The 25,356-nt window shown below is 40.2% G+C and overlaps 1 long non-coding RNA gene across 1 annotated transcript in view; it reads left to right on the top strand.

Annotated features, from left to right (window-relative positions):
• Positions 1 to 25,356, top strand: part of LOC134759721 (uncharacterized) — a 119,810-nt gene that overhangs the window by 71,441 nt on the left and 23,013 nt on the right. The window contains exon 3 of the long non-coding RNA XR_010136353.1: positions 7,897 to 8,113. This is a non-coding gene — a long non-coding RNA (uncharacterized LOC134759721). The remainder of the gene's footprint in view (positions 1 to 7,896; positions 8,114 to 25,356) is intronic.

Below are 25,356 nucleotides of genomic sequence, written 5' to 3'. Positions count from 1 at the left end.
TTTTTATGGCTGCATAGTATTCCATGGTGTATATGTGCCACATTTTCTTTATCCAGTCTATCATTGAGGGACATTTGGGTGGTTCCAAGTCTTTGCTATTGTGAACAGTGCCACAATAAACATATGTGCGCATGTGTCTTTATAGTAGCATGATTTGTAATCCTTTGGGTATATACCCAGTAATGGGATTGCTGGGCCAAATGGTATTTCTAGTTCTAGGTCCTAGAGGAATCGCCACACTGTCTTCCACAATGGTTGAACTACTTTACACTCTCATCAACAGTATAAAAGCATCCCTATTTCTCCACATCCTCTCCAGCATCTGTTATTTCCTGAATTTTTAATGATCGCCATTCTAACTGGCATGAGATGATATCTCATTGTGGTTTTGATGTGCATTTCTCTAGTGACTAGTGATGATGAGCTTCTTTTCATATGTTTGTTGGCTGCATAAATGTCTTCTTTTGAGAAGTGTCTGTTCATATCCTTTGCCCACTTTTTGATGGGGTTGTTTTTTTTTTCTTCTAAATTTGTTTAAGTTCTTTGTAGATTCTGGATATTAGCCCGTTGTCAGATGGATAGATTGCAAAAATTTTCTCCCATTCTATAGGTTGTTCACTCTGTTCACTCTGATGATAGTTTCTTTTGCTGCGCATAAGCTCTTCAGTTTAATTAGATCCCATTTGTCAATTTTGGCTTTTGTTGCCATTGCTTTTGGTGTTTTAGACGTTGAAGTCTTTGCCCATGCCTATGTCCTCAATGGCATTGCCTAGGTTTTCTTCTAGGATTTTTATGCTTTTAGGTCTTATGTTTAAGTCTTTAATCCATCTTGAGTTAATTTTTCTATAAAGTGTAAGGAAGGGGTCCAGTTTCAGTTTTCTGCATATGGATAGCCGGTTTTCCCAACATCATTTATTGAATAGGGAATCCTTTCCCCAATGCTTGTTTTTGTCAGATTTGTCAAAGATCAGATGCTTATAGATGTGTGGTGTTATTTCTGAGGCCTCTGTTCTGTTCCATTGGTCTATAGATCTGTTTTGGTACCAGTACCATGCTGTTTTGGTTACTATAACCTTGTAGTATAGTTTGAAGTCAGGTAGCATGATGTCTCCAGCTTTGTTCTTGTTGCTTAGGATTGTCTTGGCTATGCGGACTCTTTTTTGGTTCCATGTGAAGTTTAAAATAGTTTTTTCCAATTCTGTGAAGAAAGTCATTGGTAGCTTGATGGGGATGGCATTGAACCTATAAATTACCTTGGACAGTGTGGCCATTTTCACGATATTGATTCTTCCTATTCATGAGCATGGAATGTTCTTCCATTTGTTTGTGTCCTCTTTTATTTCGATGAGCAGTTGTGTATAGTTCTCCTTGAAGAAGTCCTTCACATCCCGTGTAAGATGGATTCCTAGGTATTTTGTTCTCTTTGTAGCAATTGTGAATGGGACTTCACTCATGATTTGGCTCTCTGTTTGTCTGTTATTGGTGTATAGGTATGCTTGTGATTTTTGTACATTGATTTTGTATCCTGAGACTTTGCTGAAGTTGCTTATCAGCTTAAGGAGATTTGGGGCTGAGACAGTGGAGTTTTCTAAATATACAATCATGTATCTGCAAACAGAGACAATTTGACTTCCTCTTTTCCTATCTGAATACTCTTTATTTCTTTCTCTTGCCTAACTGCTCTGGCCAGAACTTCCAATACTATGTTGAATAGGAGTAGTGAGAGAGGGCATCCTTGTCTTGTGCTGGTTTTCAAAGGGAATGCCTACAGCTTTCGCCCATTCAGTAGGATATTAGCTGTGGATTTGTCATAAATAGCTCCTATCATTTTGAGATGCATTCCATCAATACCTAGTCTATTGAGAGTTTTTAGCATGAAGGGCTGTTGAATTTTGTCAAAGGCCTTTTCTGCATCTATTGAGATAATCATGTGGTTTTTGTCATTGGTTCTGTTTATGTGATGGATTACATTTATTGATTTGTGTATGCTGAACCAGCTTTGCATCCCAGGGATGAAGCCGACTTGATCCTGGTGGATTAAGCTTTTTGATATGCTGCTGGATTGTGTTTGCCAGTATTTTATTAAGGATTTTTGCATCGATGTTTATGAGGGATATTGGCCTGAAATTTTCTTTTTTTTGTTTTGTCTCTGGCACATTTTGCTATCAGGATGATGCTGGCCTCATAAAATGAGTTAGGGAGGAATCCCTCTTTTGCCGTTGTTTGGAATAGTTTCAGAAGGAATGGTACAAGTTCCTCTTTGTATCTCCGGTAGAATTCATCTGTGAATCTGTCTAGTCCTGGACTTTTTTTGGTTGGTAGGCTACTAATTACTGCCTCAATTTCAGAACTTTTTATTGGTCTATTCAGGGATTAGACTTCTTCATGGTTTAGACTTGGGAGGGTGTATGCGTCCTGGAATTTATCCATTTCTTCTAGATTTTCTAGTTTATTTGTGTAGAGGTGTTTATAGTATTCTCTGTTGGTAGTTTGTATTTCTGTGGCACCAGTGGTGATATCCCCTTTATCGTTTTTTATTGTGTCTATCTGATTCTTCTCTCTTTTCTTCTTTATTAGTCTGGCTAGTGGTCTATATTTTGTTGATCTTTTCAAAAAACCAGCTCTTGGATTCATTGATTTTTTGAAGGTTTTTTTTGTGTCTCTATCTCCTTCATTTCTGCTCTGATCTTAGTTATTTCTTGTCTTCTGGTAGCTTTTGAATTTGTTTGCTCTTGCTTCTCTAGTTCTTTTAATTGTGATATTAGGGTGTCGATTTTAGATCTTTCCTACTTTCTCTTGTGGGCATTTAGTGCTATAAATTTCCCTCTACATACTACTTCAAATGTGTCCCAGACATTCTGTTACATTGTGTCTTTGTTCTCATTGGTTTCAAAGAACATCTTTATTTCTGCCTTCATTTCATTATTTACCAGTATTCATTCAGGAGCTCGTTATTCAGTTTCCGTGTAGTTGTGCAGTTTTGAGTGAGTTTCTTAACCCTGAGTTCTAATTTGATTGCACTGTGGTCTGAGAGACTGTTTGTTATGATTTCCATTCTTTTGCATTTGCTGAGGAGTGTTTTATTTCCAATTATGTGGTCAATTTTAGAATAAGTGCGATGAGGTGCTGAGAAGAATGTATGTTCTGTTGATTTGGGGTGGAGAGTTCTATAGATGTCTATTAGGTCCACTTGATCCAGAGCTGAGTTCAAGTCCTGAATATCCTTGTTAATTTCCTGTCTCATTGAACTGTCTAATATTGACAGAAGTGTTAAAGTCTCCCATTATTATTGTGTGGGAGTCTAAGTCTCTTTGTAGGTCTCTAATATCTTGCTTTATGAATCTGGGTGCTCCTGTATTGGGTGCATATATATTTAGGATAGTTAGCTCTTCTTATTGCATTGATCCCTTTACCATTACGTAATGCCCTTCTTTGTCTCTTTCGATCTTTGTTTGTTTAAAGTCTGTTTTATCAGAGACCAGGATTGCAACTCCTGTTTTTGTTTTTGTTTGTTTGTTTGTTTTGTTTGTTTTGCTTTCCACTTGCTTGGTAAATATTCCTCCATCCCTTTATTTTGAGCCTATGTGTATCTTTGCATGTGAGATGGGCCTCCTGAATACAGCACACCAATGGGTCTTGAGTCTTTATCCAATTTGCCAGTCTGTCTTTTAATTGGGGGCATTTAGCCCATTTAAATTTAATGTTAATATTTTTATGTCTGAATTTGATCCTATCATTATTATGCTAGCTGGTTATTTTGTCCATTAGTTATGCAGTTTCTTTACAATTTGGTATGTTTTTGCAGTGGTTGGTATCGGTTGTTCCTTTCTATGTTTAGTGCTTCCTTTAGGAGCTCTTGTAAGGCAGGCCTGGTAGTGACAAAAGTCTCTCAGCATTTGCTTGTCTGTAAAGGATTTTATTTCTCTTTCGCTTATGAAGCTTAGTTTGGCTGGATATGAAATTCCGGTTTGAAAATTCTTTTCTTTAAGAATGTTGAATATTGGCCCCCACTCTTTTCTGGCTTGTAGGGTTTCTGCTGAGAGATCCGCTGTTAGTCTGATGGGCTTCCCTTTGTGGGTAATCCAATGTTTCTCTCTGGCTGCCCTTAACATTTTTTTCCTTCATTTCAACCTTGGTGAATCTGACAATTATGTGTCTTGGGGTTGCTCTTATCGAGGAGTATCTTTGTAGTGTTCTCTGTATTTCCTGAATTTGAATGTTGGCCTATCCTGCTGGGTTGGGGAAGTTTTCCTGGATAATATCATGAAGAGTGTTTTCCAACCTGGTTCCATTCTCCCTGTCACTTTCAGGTACACCAATCAAAAGTAGATTTGGTCTTTTCACATAGTCCCATATTTCTTGGAGTCTTTGTTCATTCCTTTTCATTCTTTTTTCTCTAATCTTGTCTTCTTGCTTTATTTCATTAAGTTGATCTTCAATCTCTGTTATCCTTTCTTCTGCCTGATCGATTTAGCTATTGATACTTGTGAATGCTTCACGAAGTTCTTGTGCTGTGTTTTTCAGCTCCATCAGGTCGTTTATGTTCTTCTCTAAACTGGTTATTCTACTTAGCAATTCGTCTGACCTTTTTTCAAGGTTCTTAATTTCCTTGCATTGGGTTGGAACATGCTCCTTTAACTCAGAGGAGTTTGTTATTACCCAACTTCTGAAGCCTACTTCTGTCAATTCGTCAAACTCATTCTCTGTCCAGTTTTGTTCCCTTGCTGGCAAGGAGGTGTGATCCTTTGGAGGAGAAGCTGGTTTTTTGGAATTTTCAGCCTTTTGGTGCTGGTTTCTCCCCATCTTCGTGGATTTATCTACCTTTGGTCTTTGATGTTGGCGACCTTCGTATGGGGTCTCTAACAGTCAGGACCCTCTGCTGCAAGTCTGCTGCAGTTTTCTGGAGGTCCACTCCAGACCCTGTTTGCCTGGGTGTCACAAGCAGAGGCTGCAGAATAGCAAAGATTGTTGCCTGTTCTTTCCTCTGAAAGCTTTGTCCCAGAGGGGCACCTGCCAGATGTCAGCCAGAGCTCTCCTGTATGAGATGTCTGTCAGCCCCTACTGGGAGTTGTCCCCCAGATAGGATACACTAGGGTCAGGGACCCTCTTGAGGAGGCAGTCTGACCCTTAGCAGAGCTCAAAAGCTGTGCTGGGAGATCCATGCTCTCTTCAGAGCCAGCAGGCAGAAATATTTAGGTCTGCTGAAGCTGCACCCACAGCCGCCCCTTCTCCCAGGAGCTCTGTCCCAGGGAGATGGGGGTTTTATCTATAAGTCCTTGTCTGGGGATGCTGCCGTTTTTTCAGAGATGCTCTGCCCAGAGAGGCAGTCTGGCCGCAGTGGCCTTGCTGAGCTGCAGTGGGCTCTACCCAGTTCAAACTCCCAGTTGTCTTTGTTTACACTATGAGGGTAAAACCACCTACTCAAGCCTCAGCAATGGCGGACACCCCTCCCCACACCAAGCTGGAGTGTCCCAGGTCAAGCTCAGACTGTTGGGCTGGCTACGAGAATTTCAAGTCAGTGGATCTTAGTTTGCTGGGCTCTGTGGGGGTGGGACCTGCCAAACCAGACCACTTGGCTCCCTGGCTTCAGCCCCCTTTCCAGGGGAGTGAACTATTCTACTATTCTGTCTTTCTGGTGTTACAGGCACCACTGGGGTATGGGAAAAGAAAAAAAAAAAAAAAAAAAAAAAACCTCCTGCAGTTAGTTCAGTGTCTGCCCAGAACAGTTGCCCAGTTTTGTGCTTGAAACCCAGGGCTCTGGTGGTGTAGACACCAGAGGGAATCTCCTGGTCTGCGGGTTGCGAAGACCATGGGAAAAGTGCAGTATCTGGGCCGGAGTGCTCCATTCCTCAGGCACAGTCCCTCACAGCTTCTCTTGGGTAGGGGAGAGAACTCCCCAACCCCTTGTGCTTACAAGGTGAGGCGACGCCCCACCCTGCTTTAGCTCATCCTCCATGGGCTACACCCACTGTCCAACCAGTCCCAATGAGATGAACTGGTTACCTCAGTTGGAAATGCAGAAATCATCTGCCTTCTGTGTCGATCTCACTGGGAGCTGCAGAGTGGACCTGTTCCTATTCGGCCATCTTGCCAGCAATCCATATTATTTCTTAAACACTTACTCGCATGCAAATCTAAAATTATCTCAAAATAATTTTAGTTTTTAAAAATGAGTCATTGAAAAATTTTTGAAAATCACCTTTCAAAAACTGGTTGAGATGAAGTAGCTACTTTGACAGACCAGTTCGGTGGTGCTGTTCTGAGAGTCTTTCACGGAAGTCTGCCTAAAGCCTTTCAAAGGTTTTCTAAGCACATAGTTCCCTGCATCACATTCCTTTTGCTTGAGACAGCTAGAGTGGGTGTTTGTTTGTTTTGTTATCGGCAACTGAACCCTCATGCTGATGCCCTGTGACTTCATAGTTCCATCACGGCTTTCTATCCAAGTGGGATGTCCTCAGTTTGAAAGTCTAAAACCGTCCAGAGATAGTTAGCTAAAGCACAGAACGGTCAGTGGGCCTCTCTCAGCTAGGACCCTCACAGGTATTGTCTGAAAGTGAAAGAAAAAGCAGGAAGAAACAATGGGGTCTTGGTTATGGGACATTTTTAATGATTTTGCTGGTGCAGAGATTGGGGTATTGATGATAGTATAGGTTAAAAGTCCCAAGGAAACTTTAGGAAAACCTGAGCAGTGTTTCAAATTTCTGATACAGTTAAACTCTTTGGAGTTTTAATGGAGACTTGCTCTTAGTGAAAAACTTGGTGAGATTGCTTTGTGTTTCCCATAGGAAATTAAAAGCAGCTGAGAGATTTTTTTTAAGCTCTTATCTATCCTCCTCTCCGTTTCTCAAAGGCTTAAGAAATTCCCCTCACAGTAAATAGAACAACATAGAAGTGTCCCGGACCCAAGGTGAATGAGTTTGCTAGGCCATGGTCAGGCGCTATTGCAGCAACTGGAGTTGGGCAATGCGGCGCTCATGTTTAGAAAGGGTGAAGCCACAGCCACAGAGCTCTAGGGTAGAGCTGTCTTCTCAGTGGCCCTAGCCATCCAGTGCTCTGCTTCCTTTTCCCTTTCTCCCCACCCACCTTTCATCATCCTTAGAAGCCCATGTGTGTGAAAGGCAGCGGAGGAATGTGGGTGGGTTGACTTGTATAATTAAATCCATGTTGCATCGTGTTCTTTAGAATTAATAAGGAATTCTTCCCATTGAAACTCACCATGACATCTTCCCTCTGACTCAGATTTCTTTTTTGCTTTTCTCTTCTTTCCTTGGCTAAAAGCATTAGACATGGGGCTATGGTTCAAATTAGCATCCTACATGTCTCTTCTCTCTGTCTTTGCTTAATTGAGCTTTTCTGTTCAGTGAAAAGTGTAGTTTGTTTATATTTCATTTTTCTTAAATTCCACTTATCTGTCTTTGTCCCTTTTCTTTCTTCTTTTAGAGAACTTAGGAAAAGAGAAAACAAGAGAGTTTTTCACCTTGCATATGACTGTAAGGTTGGAGAAAGTGCACTGCTGGCCAAACCTTGACAATCCAGGTGTTGTTCTTTGAGGTTCTTTGTTCCCTGGATCTTCATATCCTGACACCAGGAAAACTGTGCTCTCATATACTTATCTGCTGAGGCCAGGAGAGCTGTGAGACGGGGAGAAATAGTGAACAAATGGTACTTCTAAATTCCTGGGTCATGTTGCAAAACACCTTTTTATTGGGGGTAATAATTTGACTTCATTTCCTTATAAAAGTGGATTTATGTGATGGATATGTGATATATATTTTTTGCCACCGTTTTTGCAGGATAGTGGTTGTATCAGTTAGGATTAGATTCAACTGTGAATAACATAAACCCAAAATAACAGTGGCATAAACCTGATAAAAGTTTTTCTTTCTGTTCATGTAGAAGAACAGCTGTAGCTGTCCTGGGCTAGTGTGGTGGCTCCACTCCATGAAGGCTTTCTCGGAGACCCAAAAGAAAGCAGCTCAGGGTGTCACCCTCAGTTTCATGGTCCATGTCGGCAGTTATTACGTCATCTTCAGAACAATCTTACAAACCCTCTGGAAGAGTCCATCTCCCTCCTTTACAGGCTCCTGACTTTTGACCACATGGAGGGTCTCAGGTTAGTTTCATTCATGAGATTCAGGGTCATGGCACATATTTGAGTCTGACCTGTGCTGCCTATCAGATGTGCAAATCTGGGCAAATCACTAAACTTCTATGCATCTATATTTTCATCATATAGAAAATTGAAATTATACTGTATAACTCTTAGAGCAGTATAGTATAAGGATAAAAGACAATATGTAAGGAAAAATTGGTCTGCTGATTAGCATGAAAATGAATATTATTTTACAGTTTTTAAGTTTCTTATTGAGCATTTTTTTTTTATTTTTAAAGAAAACCAATCCCATATTTACAAACTGGAGATTTTTTTCCTGGTGAGAACATCCTCAAAAAATGGGCTTTATGTCCCCTACAAGCCCTTCTCCCAAGTGGAAAGAAACCTGATGTGCAGCGGGACAACTTCATTGTTTGTTACACCTCCAATGAGGCTTTCACTGTAGGTTTCATCTATGGGGGATATGGTGGATTTATGGTCAATATGCACTACCCTCTCCTTCCAGTGGAGTGTTTTTTAAACTGTGGATCGAGAGATCCATTAGATGATAATGAAGTCATTTTAGTGTACCATGACCAGTATGTTTGAATGAAAAAATAGAATGAAATAGAATACAATAGTATAGTTAGAAAAATATTAGGCCATATCACAAATAATCAATGTAAGTTTTTCATCAAACATGTTTCACGTATATGTGCATATACATGTATGTGTATTTTAGGTTATGAATTAAAATGTGCTTCTTCAAATGAATCGTGAGTTTTGAGATAGAATAATAAATTGGGAGGAATCACTCTACCTGACATAAAAGCAGACTGTATAATCACAGTGTTTAACACAATGTGTTCTTGGCAGAGAGATAGACACATTGATCAATGGAACAGAATAGAGAACTCAAAAATAGACCCCCACATCTAAGCCCAACTGACTTTTAACAAAAGTGGGAAAGCAATTCAATGAAGAAGAAATCAATTGGCCTTTTCAATTCAACTTGGCCTTGTCAAAAAGTGGCCCAAATGGGTAGACCTCTCATTTGCATTCTAAGTAGTAGCAAGAAGACAAGAGATGCCTCCATGTGTGCCAGAGGTCTTTTAAGAAAAACATCCAGGAGCAGCCACAATCTTTAAGCTGAAGTCTCATTGGCTGGAACTTAGTTTCATGGCCATACCAACTGTAAGAAAACCTGAGAAATTCATCTTCCTTCTGAATAGTCACATGCCTGGCTTAAATGTCTATTATTATATATAAGTAGAATAAGATAGATATTGGGGCACATTTAACTATCTGTCAGTGTTACACTGTTGTTTAGATTTATCCAGAGATGCTGTGCAAGTGCAGCATTCCATCTCTCCAGAACACACAAACAATCTTTCCACAGCACATATTTTATCCCCTGGTTAAAAACCTCAGATGCCTCCAATGCACATAGGGTAAAGACCAAACTCCTTTGTACGACATTTAGATTTTTGAACTTTTAGCTCAAGCCATATTTCTAGCCATCACCTGCCCACTGCATTCTCCCAGATGCTAAGACTCTCTGCTACCTAAACGTTCCTGCTCAAGTTCTCCCCTCCCCTGGAATGCATTCCAACTCCTGCCCCACTCCATATATCTGACCAATGACGCCTCATCCATGCAGACCTGTATCAATCATCATCCTCTCTCTCTCTTTCTCTCTCTCTCCCCTGCCCTTTCTGAGTCCTCAGCCAGCAGAAGTACCTGTTTCCTTCTCTAGGCCTCATTAATTCAGACGTACACTGACGATGGCACCACCCCATGTCTTTGTTGTGATTTTTTTTGTTTTGCTGCAGACTAGAGGCTCCTCCAACACAAGACCTATCATCCCGAATTCTGTTGCCACAGATCTTGGGGTCCCTCCACACCCTTAAAATTCATCATTGAATTATTGAGAGGTCTCTCAGCATCAAAATATTGACAGAAAGAAAACAGTATCTATTTATGACAGGTGTGCTCTGAATGGGCAAAGCTGTTATTTCACAGGTTGAGTTATGAAGACATGATCTGTGATGAGAACCGTTTGAGAAAGCTAAGGTGAAAGAATGATTTTTGACATCTGGAGATCCCTATTTCATTGTCATGAGTGAGTCACACTCACAGTAGACCACAGCAAAGTCAATCTCCTTAGACCCCATGGCCCCTTATTAGGAATATCTGCCTGCTTGAAGGAGAGAGATGTCTTTTGATTTTAGCATGCAAAGACACAGTAGCAAGGACAACTTTAACAATATCATTTCTCTAGTTATGTGTTTGAAAAATAAATCTTCTCTCTAAGGAAAAATATACATTCTATTCTTGGAAACTCTGCCTTCTTTTTTTGTATGAAATGCCAGGTGACATTCAAGTATGGTCCCACCCTACTCATTTTTTTTTTTTTTTTTTTTTTTGAGACTGAGTCTCACTGTGTCGCCCAGGCTGGAGTGCAGTGGCACAATCTCGGCTCACTGCAAGCTCCGCCTCCTGGGTTCATGCCATTCTTCTGCCTCAGTCTCCTAAGTAGCTGGGACTACAGGTGCCTGCCACCATGCCCGGCTAATTTTTTGTATTTTTAGTAGAGACGGGGTTTCACTGTGTTAGGCAGGTTGGTCTTGATCTCCTGACCTCCTGCTCCGCCCGCCTCAGCCTCCCAAATGCTGGGATTACAGGTGTGAGCCACCGCTCCCGGCCGGTCCCACCCTACTCTTAATTGGCCTTCCTGAGCTGCAGTTTCTTCAACTGTGAAATCTAGCTTCTCTACTGTGGATGATTTTGCTTACCAGATGTGTATATGTTCCTTTATATTTCCCTGCCTTTCAATTACATCAGGTTATATGATATTTTAACCAATGAACTGTGAACAGAAGTGTCAAGATAGGTATCATTCAGAGGGTCCCCGTCTTTCTCTTCCCATAAAGAACATGTGTTTGAGACAGTATAGTTACAAGGTGAAGGAGGATTTTACATATGCAGGAAATACATCTTTACTTTGTTAAGCCCCTGAGATTGGGGAGTTTGTTGCAGCATGTAGGATTAATAATCATACTAACATACTGAGAGTGTGAAGTTCTTAGTAGGATTAAACAGGTTATTTCCATACAAGCATGAGCACAGTGTCTGAGAGAAACAGGCATCAATCACTGTGAAGTAAGATTGTCATTAAGATGGATAAATAATTTTACAAAATCGAATAGTTATATTGAAAGAAAAAATGTCTGGAGAACAGAAAATCTTGGTTCTAGAGTTGTACAATTTTAGACTTGGACTTAGAAGCTATTTAATCTAGTATTTTCCAAATGGTCTGGTTATAAACAACAGGTTCTTAAGCAGAAAATACAGATTTCTGGGCCCATCTCCACTTACAATGAATCACAATCTCTAGGGAAGAAGTGTTGATTTGAATTGTTTTGTTGGTTTCCAAATGGAAGGAAAGTGAGGCCCGGGAATTTGATGACTTTTCTAGGGCCACAGAACTGATTATTGGCATGTTGGAACTAGAACCCAGCTTCCACAGAGCTGCGTGCTTTCCTTCTGGGATCACATAATAATGTCCTAATAGAGTGAGACCAGGACTGACCCTTTGTCCCTCTATCTCTGATAAATCATGTCAAGACCTGCAAATGATTTTACCCCTTAACAATGAAAAGAAGATGTAATTTTAAAATTACCTTGGATGTACAGTGAAAGCAGCATTCCCATAATCAATCATCCAAAATCACGGGGTTATTTGGAGCTATTTGAAGGAAAGTAAATTGAAAACATGTTGTTAAACAATGCACTAAAGAGTTATCAAATCATAAACATCTAGATTACTTTAACATGTTGATTATTCCACATTTAGGGTCTCCTTACAAAGCAACTCTGGCCATGAAGAGACCTGAAAAATTCAATGAATCCCTTTCTAAATTGTTAACTGTACTGAGTTGAATCATTTGGCTATGTGGGAACACATGTTAAAGTAAAAAAAAAAAAAATACTATATATTACATATATATTCTTTTTGGAGCTATTATTCACACTTTTCACTAAGCAGAAGACACAGAGGCCTGCTATTAGGACATGTCTCTGAGGATACAGAAATAGTTTGGGGAGTACAGTGGTATAATATTGAACACATTAAAACCTATCTGGAGCTTTGGAAATCAAATATACAGACATTCCATAATGACTCTTGGGTTTTAGCATAATTCCTCAACCTGAAAATTCATAACTAAATAATGGCAGGACATTTATGACATAAAATGCCTTAAACCATTTGTTTATTATTATATGTGGATTTTGAGTTTTATGTTTAAGAAAATTGAAAGCCTACCCTTTCTTTTTTTTTCCACTTTGGAAGAGTGATATACCAATTACCTTTGAGAGACTTTGTTTTTCTTCCTGGAAGAGAGCTAAACCAGGACTGAAGTTTACGTCAAGGAATCCATTTGGTTATCAAATCTGTGATCATGCGCTCTTGTTAAACTAAACCAAATTAAATTAATATTTGTTGAAAAATAAATGATGTAATTCATGAAGAACTCTGTTTTACTCCCAGGATGGTGGCCTGTTTCTTCAAAGTAGCCTGTGAGAAAACAAAGTCTGAAATAGTTCTTTAAACTGAAAAGAGGAAATTGTTTTGAGTGTGACAGGTGTCTAGAGGGATCACTACCCTTGAGTGATCTTTGATCTCGGGGTTATCGTTATAAGACTAAATTATATATGCAATTTTCCTGAGACCAATTCAATGACTGAACTCTAAAATTAATCTGGGTATTATTTCTTCTTGGAGTTCTAAAACAAGGCCAGGGAAGATTAGAAGCCACTCATCTGACTGAGACGCATCCTCTGACTTTTCTTGGAATGGATTCCTTATGTGGACAAAATGTGATTTGAATTGCATCTGGTTACTGTTTTTAGAAAATTTTGTTGAAATTCAAACTGAGCCTGTGTACTGTGAGCTGATTTATCAGTGCCTGCCCATGTGAGAACCAGAAAGGAACTAGGAGGTGTAACTGTGGGGAGGTCGCTCTGGGGTCTTTCATCCAGGTTACCTATTAAAGGGGCAGGTCTCCAGGCCAGAAGGAGCAAATGCAGTACACTCCTAGAGGGAAAAGCCTTCTCTTGAGGCTCTGAGAACTGCTAGAGAAGAAACAACAGCAGCATGGTGGAATGAAGACAGAATTTGAAATCAAACACAGCTAAATCTTAAGCCTAACTCCACCATGTATGAGATACATGACTTTTTAAATTAAGTTTTGTAACCTCTCTGAGCCTCAGTTTTCCTACTGGTGAAATAGGAGTAATATTGCCTGCTTTGTTGCGATGTAAGAATTAACAGGGGACTTTATGCATAGTATCTGACATCTGGTAGGTCCTCAAAAATTGAAAAAAAAAATAGTACATCTGCAATCACCTTATCAGCAATTAACATATATTGAATATTTATTATGGGTCAAGCACTGTACTCCTTTACCTCCTGTTGATATCTACCTGGACACCTAGCATTAGTGGATACTCAAAAATAAGTCATAAACTGACAAAATGATGGATGAGTCTCCTTTTCCTATTGACTTTCTTTGGCTATGAAAGCACAAATAGGCAAGACCAGAGGGGAAACGTCCACGTGTTCTGTTGTAGATCCCTCAGTGCACGCAAAGATGTGGGTTTCCAGAGGAACGGTCCCCTCATCACTTCAGTTTCCTGCTCTTGGGTGGATTGCAATGCCCCGCTACTGGGGTAGTAGCCTTCATTTCGTGTACTGTGGTCTTGCTTCTTCTGAATCCAGAGGGTAAAAACTCAAACACCATCTAAAAATGTCAAGTTCTATTTTGCTTCAAGAGCTCCTGAGGGCTGGGCAGAGGTTTTGCAGTTTCACCACAGGCATTTACAAGGGCCGCACACTTTGGCAGAACTAAGTCTCCAGATAGTCTAACCTCTCCAGACCTAGAATGCAGCTGAATTTTAGGGGTCGTGAAAGGGGGAGTTTCTGGGGGGTCCTGGAAAAGACTAAGTCAACCTTGGTTCATCATCATGCTATGCTCAACGCCAGCCCCCAGCCTCCGCCCCTCCATAGTCAGGGCTTGCTTGGTTTCTGGTTACAAAATGAAATTTTCACATGGCCCAAATCCCAACCCACCCTAATTTAAAGAAACAGGCACTTGGCATGTGATACAGATAGATCAGCAGTTGCTCATATACAGCTGTGCACATCTGGCACACAGGTATGTGATTTTGCATGAAGATAAATTGTGTGGGGACCAAACGCACAGTTGTTAAACTAAAAATAAATGGCTTCTTGGAAGCAATCTTCCTGCACAGCAGGGCCTCTGTGTGAGCTTGATCCTTTTCATTAGGCTTTTCTCAGAAAGCGCAGTCTTCTCCAGAAGGCCTAGGATGGAGGAGGGGGCATGCCCACACCTGCAGTCGGCTCTTCGCTGCTCCCCTCAAACAACACTTGGACATAACCTCTGACTGCCATGATTGGACAGCCTTCCCAAGGGAGTTACTCAGAGCCCAGGAGAAAGGAAGAGGCCAGATCCTTCGTTGTACTGCTTCACTTTCCATGAATAATGTTGCATTCAGGATCCTATGCTTCAGGGAGAGTTCTTTTGTATACCATTGCTGAAGGATCCAGGTGTATTACCAAACTTGGTGGACCAAGAAGTCTTCCTCCCTTGGGGGCCTCCTGGAGTCAGTGGTGTCTATCCCTGTGTGCACATCTTGCCTGTAATTCACGTACTTGTAACTCATGGGAGCACCGCATGCTCAAATGCTGTTCAGATCAGCTGGCTCCACTTGAAGATGCTTTGCTGGCACTTTGGAGGAAACAGAAAGAATGAATCCTGCTCTAGGCAATCTCTTGGATTCCACGAAGCACCATGCTGAATCAATGGGATCAATGACTAAGGCTGATATAGAATGTTCCATTCCAGGCTCAGTTTCACAATTTCAATAATAGGAAGTTGCTAGGTGTTACTAGGGTTTGGCACAAATGAATCAGTGACTTTGAAGGAGATTTTTCCCATCTGTGTTTTCATGTGGTAATAATGTAAGCAAGGGTCTAGCAAATTTACTTTTATTCTTATTTATCTCTCTATCCCACTCTGCCTTTAATTCTTTCCTCCTTATCTATTTATTTATTTCTCAAAACAAACAACAAATCCAATAGGTGAAGGGAAAATTGCAATGGCTTCAGAGAGAAATATAAACTACACCTTATCCCACTTGAGTTAGAGTAATAGATTAACTGTAATATGTATTCTGCAGTATTGCATATGCTGTGTCTTTTGTCTGTTTATTTTTTTACCCTTTCCTAGATTGGTGAACTCTAGATTATTCCTTATAGCTCAACTCAGTTCTCACCTCTTTTATGACTCCTTCTCACATGGGAGATGGTTTTATTCTCTATGCTACTATTATACTGCATGCATACCTGTCTGCTAGCAACACACCATTTTGTGATTGCCTGTTGCCATGTCTGCTTTCCCACCACAATGTGGGCCTCTCCACAGCAGGGATTATCTATTTCTTTCTATTTCCAACACTGAGCCCTATTTTAATAAATATATATCTGGCAAATGAATACCAATGCTGTTCTTTCTTTTCCTGAATAACTTTGTTAGAACACCAGGTATTCCTCCTTTGTGAACTCCCTGATAACCCAGGATGAGAATATAAAGAGTCCTCCATAAAGTTGGTCGGGACCTGACCCAGACAGCAAACAAAAAACAACCCTATTCCGAGGTAGCCTGCAACTGCCAGAATTACCTGGGATCTGCCTCTGGGGGTCCTGGCAAGGGATAAAATAAGAAGAAACATGTGAATAAAAACAGGACTGATTATCTTTGTTCTTAAGGAAAAGAAAATGCAAGTATTTTCAGGCCTCAATGCTGAGACCAGGGTGAGAGTACAGAGGTGCATGTCATTGTGGGAGCTACCAGAGGTATTTGAAACCAGCCACTGCAAAAGTTCCCTGGTGGGACTCTCAGTCCAGGAATCATCCATAGCAAAGTCTCCCAAGGATCTGTCTCTATTAGCACTCTTCATTTGCCCATTTGTCCAACCTTGCCTTGCATTGGTAGTTTATAATTCTCTTGAATCCCAGAATGAGCAAAAGCTTTGAGTGAGGAGGTTTGTCTTTTGCAGAACCCAACATAAATTCCATACTCATGTGGGAACAGAAAGCTGAGCGGAACCAATAAGCATATATAAATCTGCTGATATATATAAACATACATATAATATATATCACATATATATCATACGTGTGATATATATGATAAATCATACACACACATACACACACAGACACACACACAATTTGCCAGCTGTTTTTCCATCTAGTTTTTATTATACAAATAAGACTCAAAAATACTTACCAAAATTAATGACTGATAAAATAGTCAATCTCCCTCTTCCTGGTAGAAGAATGTTACCTTAGGGCACAATAGTATAATAAAATCACATTACTGGGATAGCTCAGAGAAGAGGGTTTCTAAGATGGGCTTCTCACAGTTTCTTGCTTTGACTCTGAAAATGCTGGCGCTGCTATACCTTGCTCCCTTGTCCCTGTTCTTCACATCTGAGCTCCTGTTCTCTCCCACCCAGCCTCTATGGCAGGATTCCCCGAAGCAGCCTGCTTCTCTCCCCTCATGATCTGCGTGGCGGCCAGGTAGCAGCACATCAGAGGGACTGTCCTGTTCCTTACAATGTGTGGGAAAGACACAGACACCTGGAGGGAAGGGAAGAAAGAATTACAGCATAGCTCTATGATGGCTTCTGTGGAAAAGTACATGTGGGAAATATAACCCTCTGTAGAGGTGACCAGAATGTTTAGTCATATAGAATTTTTTAATTGCTATGTCACCCAACCAAAAAACAGCCTGCATTTTCAACTGAGGGAATAAAAAGCCTAGTTGCTCATGTGCAGGCAAGTGATAACTTCCTGTGCACTTTCTCCTGGCATTGTCAGTGCCTCAGTACAAAGAAACTCAAAACTGTTACCAGTAGCTCAGGAAGGCAATAGGAAAAGAATGAAGATTAGGAGAGAAAGGAGCAACATACTAGACTTGGAGTTAAAAAGTTGGAATTTTACTCAATTTTTTACTCTGTTACTTCAAAAAAGTCCCTTCTCTATCTGAGCCTAAGTTTCTTTAAATATAAAATGAGAAAAACTAGGCATACAATTCTAATATGCAAGTATTTTTTTATTTTCTCATCTTCTATGATCTTTAAAAAACTATTTTTGTAGAAACCGAAATTTGTGTTTCCATTGCTATAATTCTGGGTTTATATTTTTTCTTATTTACAGAAATTTTGTTCAGAAAGATATTTTCATGTTGGATTAACTTTCAACCAATGACCAAGTTTGCTCCCTAGAAGCCATTTGAATCTGGGTGGGCATTATACCCAAAACTAAGTCTGTTTTCATGTTTGTGTTACTGATCCATCTAGTGTAGGTGTTCATTAAATGCTTGCTAACTAAAATAATCAATCATCTTATAAAAACAACATTGACAAATGTTATTTCTAAAAGTTCAACCTATAGTGAAAAATCCTCAACATCCTGTGGTTGAAAGCATCTGGTCCACTGTGAATTATTTTTTATGAATTAGTTCCAGGAGGCCTCCTCTGTTGACAAAAGATACTCGTTATCAACGGGGTTTGCTGGGCTGGGACTATTTCGGGCATCTGTAAAAGTACCATCTTCCAGATTTACGTGGCTTTTATGACACTTACCAATCACATATTTTGGTCCAAACCACATCATTCTAAACCTCCAAAACTAGTCTCTTTCTTAGTAAATTGGGTGGATATTGTAAGGTTCTTTCCTCTATTTCTGAGAATGCAAAAATCCCAAGAGTATATCAAGTACAGGGTATATTTGTAATCAGGTATTATGAAATCCTGCTTTGGATAGGGATGGAGTCAGTAGTTATCTATCCCTACTGGCTTTGATTAGTAGTTGAAAAAAGCAAGATAAATTAGCAGAAAAGCCCATGCTGTGAAATGCTTTTTGAAGAACTTATTTCCAACTCTAATCATATATGGCCCTGGTAACTTCTTACACCTGGAACTCAATTCCCAAAACACATATAGGTATTTGGTCCATTAAAGTAGGCTGATATAGAGTTCCCTTTTTCATCTCCCATCATCTTTACTCACCTTGATGACATAATATTCTTGGCCTTCTCATTAGCAATCAAACTATTCATGATTATGTCCCACAGATCACTGTCAAAACTACTTTCTGGAGAAAAAATTCTGAAAATCCATTATGATGAGGAATGGATGACTGAAGAATCATCATGAGATACAGGAGTAGTGGCATCATAGTAGAGAAAAAAGCATTAAGTGGAAGGAATGGTGACATTACAAGATGGTGGCTATTGGCTGGAAAAAAGGACATAGAGCACCAAAGCCTATGCTAACTCTGGAAGACATAAAACACTAGAGAGTCATGTCTGCCAACGTTGGGCAAGGAGTAGGTCTGGTGCATGTGAGCCACTGGGTTCTATAAATAAACTCAGCAAGACCTGCATGTATTTTCCTAGTGAGCCTGCTTCCTTATAACAGAATTCCTGCTGCTCCTGCAGTCCCTGCTGGTGTTCACTTCCTTTTGGCAAGCAACCCCATGGCCTTCTCGGGGAGATGTCATGTGTGCCTCCTATAGCACGACCAGGGCCACTTGTCTGTCCACTTCCAAAAACTCAGGCAGTAGGAGGTCCTCTGTGCTCTAGTTGCAGAATGGGGTGCCTGTCTCTAGATGTCTAAACAAACAACCCTGAGTTGAAATGTCTTTAAGAACCTGCTACTGTGAGGGCATAATCCATCATCTTCTAAAACACAGTTTAAAGTACTATGTGTGGTCTTATTCCCTTGGGTTTATTTGGCCTAGAATTTAATTAAGGGCTTTTGGGAGAAAACAATGATGTGCGACAACTGGAGGGTCCCAACAAGTATGTTTTACATATTCATAACTGTATAATCCACAAGTTTGTTTTTATTTATTAAAAATCTCAGTGAGAATAAACAAAGCAGAGAGCATAATAAATGGTGTCTTTATTATAAGGAAACCAGGAAGATTGCACTGGCCATTTGTTTCCTTCTAGGACCTAGGATGAGACAGTCTGCCCATCATGCAGTTGGCAGAATGGGATCCAGTCAACCCCAGAGCCACCCTCCCATTACAATCCATAGCTGTACCACTTGTCCTCAATTTTTTTTTAATTATTATTATACTTTAAGTTTTAGGGTACATGTGCACAATGTACAGGTTAGTTACATATGTATACATGTGCCATGCTGGTGCACTGTACCCACTAACTCGTCATCTAGCATTAGGTATATCGCCCAATGCTATCCCTCCCCCCTCCCCCCACCCCACAACAGTCCCCAGAGTGTGATGTACCCCTTCCTGTGTCCATGTGTTCTCATTGTTCAATTCCCACCTATGAGTGAGAATATGTGGTGTTTGGTTTTTTGTTCTTGCGATAGTTTACTGAGAATGATGATTTCCAATTTCATCCATGTCCCTACAAAGGACATGAACTCATCATTTTTTATGGCTGCATAGTATTCCATGGTGTATATGTGCCACATTTTCTTAATCCAGTCTATCATTGTTGGACATTTGGGTTGGTTCCAAGTCTTTGCTATTGTGAATAGTGCTGCGATAAACATACGTGTGCATATGTCTTTATTGTAGCATGATTTATAATCCTTTGGGTATATACCGAGTAATGGGATCACTGGGTCAAATGGTATTTCTAGTTCTAGATCCTTGAGGAGTCGCCACACTGTCTTCCACAATGGTTGAACTAGTTTACAGTCCCACCAACAGTGTAAAAGTGTTCCTATTTCTCCACATCCTCTCCAGCACCTGTTGTTTCCTGACTTTTTAACGATTGCCATTCTAACTGGTGTGAGATGGTATCTCATTGTGGTTTTGATTTGAATTTCTCTGATGGCCAGTGATGGTGAGCATCTTTTCATGTGTTTTTTGGCTGCATAAATGTCTTCTTTTGAGAAGTGTCTATTCATGTCCTTCGCCCACTTTTTGATGGGGTTGTTTGTTTTTTTCTTGTAAATTTGTTTGAGTTCATTGTAGATTCTGGATATTAGCCCTTTGTCAGATGAGTAGGTTGCAAAAATTTTCTCCCATTTTGTAGGTTGCCTGTTCACTCTGATGGTAGTTTCTTTTGCTGTGCAGAAGCTCTTTAGTTTAATTAGATCCCATTTGACAATTTTGGCTTTCGTTGCCATTGCTTTTGGTGTTTTAGACATGAAGTACTTGCCCATGCCTATGTCCTGGATGGTAATGCCTAGGTTTTCTTCTAGGGTTTTTATGGTTTTAGGTCTAACGTGTAAGTCTTTAATCCATCTTGAATTGATTTTTGTATAAGGTGTAAGGAAGGGATCCAGTTTCAGCTTTCTACATATGGCTAGCCAGTTTTCCCAGCACCATTTATTGAATAGAGAATCCTTTCCCCATTGCTTGTTTTTCTCAGGTTTGTCAAAGATCAGATAGTTGTAGATATGCGGCGTTATTTCTGAGGGCTCTGTTCTGTTCCATTGATCTATATCTCTGTTTTGGTACCAGTACCATACTTGTCCTCAATTTTGAAAAAGATATTATAATCTCAACCCATCTACACACAGATAAGGCCAATATCCCTAGGAATGATACCTAGGGTTACCTACATCCTATTCCTAAAAATCAGAAACCTGTGTGCTTCTTCTAAGTGGCAGCAGCCTCCATGATATGGAGAATGCCTGGCAGCATTAGGGACCCTGGTTATGAGATACGGCACCGTCACTTGAGATATGTCAACAGCTTTTTTGATTTAATGAATAGAAAAAACATTTGAAACACTAGTTATAGAGAAATAAACTTGAACTTACTTTATTTATTCATTGCCAAATCAGGAAAATGTAGTAGACATACTTTAATGATTCTTACTTTTGTGAGTGTGAGGATTCCTTTATGGTATCAAAATACTTCAAAGCTTGTAGCCCCAATTGTGGTCATTTAACTTTTAGTGCTTTGTTTGAAATAAATTAACTTTAGATAAATTAGCATTTTGTTTTATCTCAATAGCATCTGCATTCATTTTAAGGCACTCATTTGTATGTGGAAAATGTAATTTATTCAGACTACAGATAATATTTGGTTGCTTTGAGAATGAACAGATTATTTGTGTTAATTCTGCAGTTCCCAGAGACCACTGGGAATCATGAAGACCTGACTTTCACTCTGGACTTCACCCAAGCACAACTAAGTTTCTCACGATATATTATGAAGACTGGAGAAATAAAGGCTGACGTTGACATGATGGGTGCATATTAGGTAGACCAACTACTTCCAAAAGTGCTGATTATTGCTGGGGAAGAGAGGATGGGATCTCTGATGAGGAGCTATGAGCTCTACCCTTTGGTCACTCCTCTTCCATTCTTGTTCTGCCACTGACTCAGTGCATGGCCTGGGAAATGTCATTTTTGCTCTCTTAGCCTTTGGTTCTTCACATGAGACAGGGCAGGTGGGATGTAAAATAGAACAGCAGTTCTAAATCTTTTGATTTATAAATCTTGAACTTTTTACAAATGCTTTGAGTCATTTTTCTGGAACACACTTATATACACAAAATTGACCTACCATTCTGGGGACTCATGGATCTTCTGAAGCCATGGTCAGAAACCCTCGAGGTGATGAACATTTAAATGTTCATTGCTCCCCAGCAAGAACGGGGCAGTGTTAGGGAGTCAAGGACATGACTATGGAGCTGTGGTGATTTCACTTTTATTTCAAGCACCTCTTTTGCAGAAAGTAATGGGAGCCAGTCCCTAGGAGACATCTGGAAAGCATGTCGCCTGACCTCCAGCTGGGTTTGGTTTCAGTCTGTTCCAACTGGTGACCCTGCAGTGCTCTTTCTCTTTCCCAACCCAGACATTCTCTGTCTCCCTGTCTGAGCTGGGCCCTTCCCGGCCTTTCAGGAATGGTGTGCCAAAGACAAGGCAACTCCACTCTGAGAAGGGTCTTACAGCACTGCCTTGCATTACAAGGGCTCCTTCAGTGGACTCTAAGTTCATTCCCTCCCTCGCCACTGAATTTGATTCCCTTTCCAAAGCCCTCTTCATACTTTATGGAAAGGATTCTTTTTACAGGCACCAACCAAACACAGTGTGTTGACCATTCAGGAGTGGAGTCAAGTCAGGGACAGAAAGCACAGCTATGCATACCGGCATCTTCTGGCTTCCAAGCCAGCTGCAGAACTACATGATCAACATCGCGTGAGGGAGAAATGTGGGGGTTGAGTAGGATGCCCTTTCTCATCTCTGGTCTCACTCATTTGGGTTTATGCCAAGTCCCCTTGTCATAGAATGTGAGCAGCATTTCTTAGAATCTCTTTTGGCCATTCTTTTATCATTATCTATAGCTGTGCTGTCCAGTGCAGCAGCCACTAGTCACACGTGACTATTTAAATTTATTAAAATTAAAACTTTAGCTCCTCAGTTGCACTAGCCACACTTCACGTGCTCAATAGTCACATAGGGCTAGTGGCTGTTGGACCAGACAGCACACATCTAGAACATTCACATCTTCACAGAAAGTTGTATTGGACACCAATGACACATATGCCTTCAGTAAATAAACACTCCCTGCCAGCACCTGACTGAGATTCGAAAGTGTAAAAATGATTGAGATGAGATTCTGCCCTCAAGAGGCTGATGGGTTGTGGAGGAGGCAGACATGAAATCATACCATCATAAAACTCTGAGCTTCCGAGGGAGACAGGAATTAGGTATTCCAGGCAGAGATAATAGTAAGTACAAAGGTACAGAAGAATACAAATATGACATGTCCAGAGACGGGGACATTGCTGCCTGTTCACATGTAGATTATATGTGTCTCATGAGTAAAGAGGTGGTGAGAGTGATGACTGACCAAGGTGGGAAAGTAGACAAGGATCAGGTTTGATGAAATCTTGTCTGCCATGTCCATTTGGTAGTTGTTTTATAAAGGATAATTTACCAGAACTTCATCTGTAACTAGTTTTGATTTCCTAGAATTTGGTTCCTTGAAATTAAATACCCTTTTGCCCCATCTCTGTCAGGATCTTATGACAAAGTCTTTTAAAGAATTTCGAATCCTGAGCTCCTGTCCTCTCTGTGGCACATCTTCTTCTTCTTCCAGGCACTGCCCTCAGGTTCACATCTCTCACTGCCACATCGTATGGTCGCTGAAAGATGTAATAATGTATGGATGTTTGTGGTTAGCTAAGCAAAGATGTCCCTTAAACTGACAATAAGGTTGACGACCACAAGCAAAATGAAAAAGGGCAATGCTTCCAAAGAATCAGTTAGCTAGCTGTGACAACAAGATCAAGGAAAACTGTTGGAAGGACAAGTGGAAAAGACACTTGCAGAATGCTCTTCAGGAGACATTCCTGCAGCTCACTGCGGCAAACACATGCACTCTTCTTTCAAACTACATAAATCCTCACAGCTGAGGTTGAGGTTCATTTCTGCCTGTCCTAAAGGTATCTTGATAACCGGTAAAGATGCATACCATAAAACCATTCAAGAAACATTAATTGAGCATTTACTAAGTGTCAGACTCTTGCTGCCTTCAATGAAGACCAACTTCATGGGTCTGCGATGACCATGGGTCATGATACTGACCTCTGGGATATTCATGATAGATTTCAACACCCTTCCAGTGCTATCTTCTGCAGTCTCAACATAGCCCTGCTAGGTAGATAAGACCAAGTTTTTATCCCCATTTTTACAGATTGCAAAATTAAAGTCCAGGGACACAAAGTCATGTCCCAATATTGCATTGAACAAGGGAGCTAGAGTCAGCTCCAGTATTTCCAATATAGGCTCTTAGAGGTTTCCTCCAAAGGCAAGTTAAATAGTTACAGAAAATTCCCCTAAAATTACTTTTTCCTAGTATGTTGGGAAAAAACATCAAATATGAGGCAAAAAAATACTAGGAGATTCTTCATGATTGCATTTGCTTAAAAACAGATACAATACTCTCAGCAGTTCAAAGCCCCAAATACTTGTAATGATCAACAAAAGCTGAAAGCTGATTTCTTTTGAAAATCATCAAGATTAAAGTGGTCAGGTGGCCACAAACATTCATAGCCTTCCTGTTACACTAAAGAAAAGAAAGAACTTGATGAGTCTAAATGCTTTTTTGAAAGGATTCATTTTATTTTAATGAAAAGAAATACACATCTCTCTTTTCTCATTTCAGTGGATCAGAAGAGTTTGTGGCAAAAATTATACTGGCCAACACTGAGCCAATGCTGCAAGAGCAAACGCTAAATAAAGAAATCTGTTTTAAGCCTTTATTGAATTGTAACTGCACACTTGCAAATAAATCCCAGCGCATGTTGTTTTAATTAATATAAATAATAAGATAACAGTGGTTATGGAGGCCTAACCAACCATACAGTTAAGCATTCATTTGTTTTCAATTATAGTTAAAATATATTCAACTGAATACAACTTAAGTGGTAATTACATTCTTTACAAGTTCCTAATAATCCCTGGAATGGCCACTCTAATAAAAATTTGCCTCTAATGGGTACGTGTCCTGCTTGCTCACATGTCAAGGCCAGTGGAGTCATTAGGAACAACAGCCGTCCAAGTGTCTGTCTGGAGATTTAGACTTCTGTCCAAAGCCCACACATGAACTACACACTGTGTACTTAATATGGGAAGCAGCATGGTCATTTGATTGTGGTTTTATGCTCTTTCCCAGGAATGCTTCTCAGGGGGGCAATTCTGCTATTGGAGAGTGGCTATTTGTCATTTCCTATCAGATGAAGCCTTGGACAGACCCTACAGTAGGATTCAAGGGGCTTCACTCAGCCATCCTGGCTACAGGAATTTCACTTCATTTTAAGATAGTCACTAACCTCCACCCAAATTTCCAGGATATCAATCTGTGTTTAATGGGTGGCTGGTTGTGAGACTGAAGTAGCCACAGCATTCCAATCAAGGGAAATATGTCTGGGTGCATACACAGCTTGATAAATTGCTTTTAATGTTTTGAGTCAGGGAAAAAAAATCTAACATTATATGTTCCCTTTCTTTTCTCTTATTTCAATACTCTACTGTGTAACTTTTCCTCAGTTTTCCTTCCTCCCATGCTCCTTTTTCCTCTTTTTCTCTTTCCTTTTCCTTCCTCTCTGTCTTCCCTATGGGAGAATTTCAGAGGAAATAAGAGACAGAACTTGCTTTGTGGTTAAGAGTGC

The sequence above is a fragment of the Pongo abelii genome, chromosome 12, assembly GCF_028885655.2.
Source record: "Pongo abelii isolate AG06213 chromosome 12, NHGRI_mPonAbe1-v2.0_pri, whole genome shotgun sequence".
Taxonomy (NCBI): domain Eukaryota; kingdom Metazoa; phylum Chordata; class Mammalia; order Primates; family Hominidae; genus Pongo; species Pongo abelii.
This window is presented reverse-complemented; position numbering and strand designations above follow the sequence as displayed.